Here is a 6000-nt window from a genome sequence, read left to right on the forward strand (position 1 = left end):
GAGTTTCATAGAATTATTCTTTTGCAAATATAATGTTTTAACCTAATGTTTTTATCAAAATGTTTCAATGACAAAATATACATTTTAGAAATAAAAAAAATATTTTTTTTAAAAAATCAGGAAATAAAGATGAAGACAGTTCACAGGATAACTAGTAAACTTCTATATATCAATGAGCCATAGAGGTCCACAGAGTCTGTACTTCCCCCAATATTTTTGATAGATATCTCTTGTCTTCAACTACTATATTCAGTGGAGTACGACTCTTGTCTTTATGTATTTTACATGAGATAGTGATATGGAAACATACGAGAACTACTAGCATATTCAGGAGAATAATATGATATTAAGACCTAAGAGGAAAAAAGCGCCTGTATGAAGGTGATTTCAGGTTCAAATTTCAGTATCTCGAGCAAAGCTTCTAAGCCTTTGGGCTAGCATCAAGAATAGTGAAATAAAGTTGTAAATGTCTCTGCTAAAATTTTGCAGAACTACTGAAATGAATCTTGACAATATGAACTAGAACAACAAGTTGTTTGACTCGGGTAGTTTTCAGTGGTATGAGTGGCTATTGTCCAAAGCACCTGAAGGCTGAACAAGAAGCAATGGATGGAAAATAATCAAGCTGAGAAGCAACCTAGAACTAAGGAGAAATTTCCTGACAATAAGAACAATTAATCAGTGGAACCACCAGGAGTTGTAGGTTTTTAGAAAGCGATTCAGACAAACCATTTGTCTGAAATGGTATTGGGTTTTGTTATTGGGAAGAGGTTTGACTAGTAAGGGGGTTGTACTAGAAAACCTCCACCTCCTTTCTGATAGTGTTATTCTGTTATTCAGGGGCAAAGGCAGAAATATTTGCAAGATAGCAGGCACTCTGTTATTGTATAAGACCCATTGTGCACATAGGTACAAGGGGTGGTGCTTGGAACATGACACTACACCTGCCTTCCTGCAGGTTTTGACCCCTGCCTCTGACAGCAGCTTTCTATAATTATCTGTGTTCAAAGGCACCTTGTCTTCAAAAATAAGATTAAATAGAAAACCCTTATAGACTTTTTTGTGTAAAACAAAAAAAATATGAATATGATATATGGTTTTGATTATAGAAAGAAGAGTGTTATGTTATAACTATAGATTAATAGGTACATTTATAATTGTACCTATAAAAGATTGGAATCTACCTATTTGTATTTTTCCCTTTGTTTTCTAATTTTCTTTTATCTTTCCCTTTGTTACATTATTAGCTTTCTCTTTCTTTTTCTTACTTTTGATTAGTTTTCTATTAATTTTTATCTTCCTTTTAAAAACAATATTTAATAAAAATTATAATTAAAAAGCTGGTGTAAACATAGATATTAAGCCAAATTTATGCTTTTTTATTGTCTTACATTACATAACAAAACGTAACAACAGTCAGATGATCAGCAATGCCAATATGAAGGAAGATTACTTTGAACATTGGTGGGTGCTTAGGGTTCTAGATAACTAGAACACTAACATGATGAGCATGCCATATGCTACAATGCCTAAGCAAGACAAGAATGTGTATTATTTCCAAGTGTTTGGATGGATATGTTTCCTCTTTCTGTGTGCATATATATCATCAATTGCAATGGAACCATTTTGAAAATGAGTGCTACTGATCTATTCTATAGTCACTGTCTACTTATTTTTAATCAAGTACACAGTGAGAAACCCAAGTTTTTTTCTATGTGAGCCTTTTAAAAAAAAGACTTCCACTTGCAATGTAGCTTGTATTTAAAGAGTTACTGAAGTTTGAGATGGCACTAATTTTGTGTGTGTGTGTGTGTGTGTTTGTGTGTGTGTGTGTGTGTGTGTGTATATATATATATATATATATATATATATATATATATATATATATATATATATATATTTGTATTTGTGCTGATAAAAAAATCATATATATATATATATATATATATATATATATATATATATATATACATACACACACACACATATGTATGTGTGTGTGTGTGTGTGTGTGTGTGTGTATATATATATATATATATATATATATATATATATATATATATATATATATTATATTTATGCTGATAAATAAATAAAGGGAGCATAAATATAACAAATGTAACAAAAAAGGCAACAGTAAAAAATATTGGGTTTCTGTCTGGTTGGTCTCTTGTGACGAGCCTAATGACAGAGAGTGGAAGTGTGACCTTCCTCCCATACTTGGGCATACCAGGGGTTGTGACTTTAAGTATATATATATATATATATATATATATATATATATATATATATATATATATATATATATATATATATATATATATATATATATATATAATTTTTAGCACAAGTAAAAATAAGAATTTCATATGGTTAATCCTGAATATTCCTGTCATATGCAACTGTGGTCATAAAATGTTAAATTCAACTGCCATCAGGGTCCATCTATGAGAATTTCAAATTTTTTAGTTCAATGGAAATTTAGGTCTTAGAGACTTTTAAAGGATTTTATGATAGAGCATGAGTTATATACTGTTTCATATGTAATTAATTATTAAAGTCTATTTCTTTCTCATCTTCTATCAGGATAACAAAATATTGTATGAAAACCAGACCTCCATTTTTTATACATAAATGAATGATCACTGATTTTAGTTTTCTTATAAACTAAGTTTTAAGCACTAATATTCACCATCTAGAATATACCATTCATATTAAGATGTATATTCCACTATTATTTTTTATCCATAGTTCATCATTCTTTTGTATAAATGGGATTATGATCTACATGTTGATCTTATCTATCTTTCTATGAAGGATATTTAATCTATTTTTCATCATAGTTTATCAGGCTGGATACAAGAGGCATAAATGTGATACAATCAAATAATAATCCACATAATAAAACAAATGAAAGTAAAACAACAGCATAACACATTAAACGAAATTAAAATGATCTTTAAAATTATGTTTTAACCTTGCATAAAAATTATGGTAGTAATGATATTTTTTTAAGCTGGGAATCTTCATTAAGATGTTTGTAATGTTGACTTGTATTCAGCAAGCTTTCCTTGACAAAAGAACCCAGAAAAAAACAGTTATATCTTTGGGTATTTGAGCTTCAAGATATTTAGGAGGTAAAAATAAGAACATAGAATATTAGTGTGGAGATGAAAGCAACTAGGCAGCCAACATAAGTATTTAAATGTCAAGTTAATAATTTTGCACTGTGATTAGCACTCAATTAAAACTAATAATTTATATATAAAAATAAAGCTTTCAAGGGCAGTTCCATATACAAGACTGTACAGTGCAAAAATAGCAAGCTTTATTCACTAATAATTCCTGCCCAGAAAGATTTGTAGCCAGAAAAATCAATGGAAGCTTTGTAAAGACACTTGGTGTCACTGAGGATCTCTTACATCCTCAACCAGCCATGCTGAATCAATCCAGAGTTCCTAAATGTCTGTTATTTTAACAGGTATACACTTGTATTTAAAAGCGGATATAAATATCACTGGGTACAGATGTATAAAGTCATAGGTAATTGTTTTTGAAGGGTACTCTAACTAGTTATGTTCATCTGCTTCAAAACAGAATGAAACTTTCTGAAATAGGATCCACAGTGGCAGGAAACTATTTGATTAGATAATATGTTCAGTGTGTAAAATGCTTCATCATCCATCACTATTTGTATCCATTCATCAGTTCCAATATAGTAGGCATGCTAGTATAACAAAGACAATGGATTTATGATGCATTTATAAAGGGAGAGACAGACTTGATTATCAATGCTGTAGTTATGTCTTTATGAAACAAAGCAAATAAAGTGCACTTAAAATTGAACTAAGACATAGCAAGATGTCATGTTGATTACTAGTGGAAGTAAACATTCAATACTGCTCTGCCCACCACAGTATTTTTTCCAAAAGTGTTTCTTTATGCACAGCTTCATGACATCAGATGGCCTTTACTTTTCACAGAGCACATTTATTTATTCTGGCCATGATACTAATGGATATTTTGCTCATGCTCAACAATAACTAATGTGGCAGTTTGCCAGATAAAATTCTAAGCCTAAGTATTCCATACGAGTGTAGTATATTGATAAGCTTGTTGGACTCAGACCAGGCAGATCCAGTTACAAGAGCCAACTCAGTCAAAGATACTTCATGACTTCAATCCAGTTATTATCTCTCTGTCCAGCCTAGCTCACAATAATATGAGAATAAAAAATGAGGAGTAGCTGGGCCTTCTGCCCATTTGCACCACCGTTTTATAGGAAGAATAGGATATAAATACAATAAATTAATATTTATCACTTCTCAGCAGTATGATTGGCAAGTCAATGTTCAAACTTGGCAAATTTAAGCATGCTGGTCGGAAAATTCTGGGAGTTGAAACCCACTCATCTTAAAATGACCAAGTTTGAAAAAGACTGGTCTATACAGAACACACAGAAATATATAACATTCCTTCAATGGGGCTGGTAAACAGAGAGTAGTTTGTTCTCACACAAAAGCATTCTGAAAAAAGTGCACTTGAATTGTGATTAGTGGAAGGAAGTCAGGTATGAAAAAGGGCATTGTAAAAAGAAAAGTAGTTAAACAGTTCTGATGTCAAAGTTGGCAGGTGAATAGAAATATTTTTTCCTGGTATGTATTTATCTTCAGTTAATTTCATAGGCTTAGGTATTTGTGATTTTTATTAATAAACAAAAACAAGACTTCTATTTGATATTTGTGCTTCAGGCTCTGTTACTTGTCTTATTAATTCAGTGTTTTCATTAAAATTAATACCTAACTAAAATTTAACAAGGGTTTTGTTAAGCATGCCTCCAACTTTGTAGCACTGTGGTGCCTCCATTAACCAAGATGCTTTATTGTCAATATATAAAATCAGATAAAAGACTGCATGCTCAAATTTCCATTAACTACCCAACCGATATAGCAAAAGCAGGCTGGCTAAACTATTCCAAGTAAACAGAAGTTGTTCTAACAATTATCCATTTATCTTCTGCATTTTTCTTGGATAATTAATTTAATACCATAGCAATAATCATATATAAGATGGTAGGATTCCTTATTCTACCACATGAAATTATCTGTCCTGTATTTCAACACATTTCAGTATGAAAATAAGGGAACTGGGATATGAAGTGTGTAGCTTGGTATACATAGAGAATTTAGCTTTTTTTGTTCTATCTGGGATCGTCTTTTAAATATTAGAATACACTTACAGTTGTGGTAATATCAACACACAAAGAACTAAATATTATCAACTTTGAAAGAAGTAAAATGTGTCAGATGAACAGGTTTATCATTTACATTATTAGCAATAGTACTTAGACTTATATGCCACTTTATAGTGCTTTACAGCTCTCTCTAAGTGACTTAGAGTCAACATATTGCCCCCAACAATCTGGGTCCTCATTTTATCTTCCATCTTTGGAAGGATGGAAGGCTGAGTCAACCTTGCACTCTGAATTGAACTCCTGGAGTGATCAGTGAGTTAGCCTGCAGTACTGCATTCTAACCACAATGCCACCATGGCTCATGTAAAACCAATATGAAAAAATAATTAGGATCAGAAGTAAGGTCTGGGAGACAAACTTTAAAGTCTCTGGAAATTTACTTAGTGACTTTGTTCTTGATGCTATGTACCCTAAATAGCACTTAGACTTATATACTGCTTCACAGTGCTTTACAGCCCTCTCTAATTGGTTTATAGAGTTAGCATATTGCCCCTAACAATCTGGGTCCTCATTTTACCAACCTCAGAAGGTTGGAAGGCTAAGTCAACCTTAAGCCGGTGAGACTTGAACCGTCAAACTGTTGATCAGCAGAAGTAGCCTGCAATTACTGCATTCTAACCACTGGACCACCATGGCATAAGCAAAATTCTTGATAGGAAACAACAAGAGGAAAGAGTATGGCATATAACAATTGATGTGTAACTAACAAACAAGTCAATATCTGATATCTTCCTTATATGTAAAAG

This window comes from Thamnophis elegans, chromosome 10, assembly GCF_009769535.1.
Source record: "Thamnophis elegans isolate rThaEle1 chromosome 10, rThaEle1.pri, whole genome shotgun sequence".
Taxonomy (NCBI): Eukaryota; Metazoa; Chordata; class Lepidosauria; order Squamata; family Colubridae; genus Thamnophis; species Thamnophis elegans.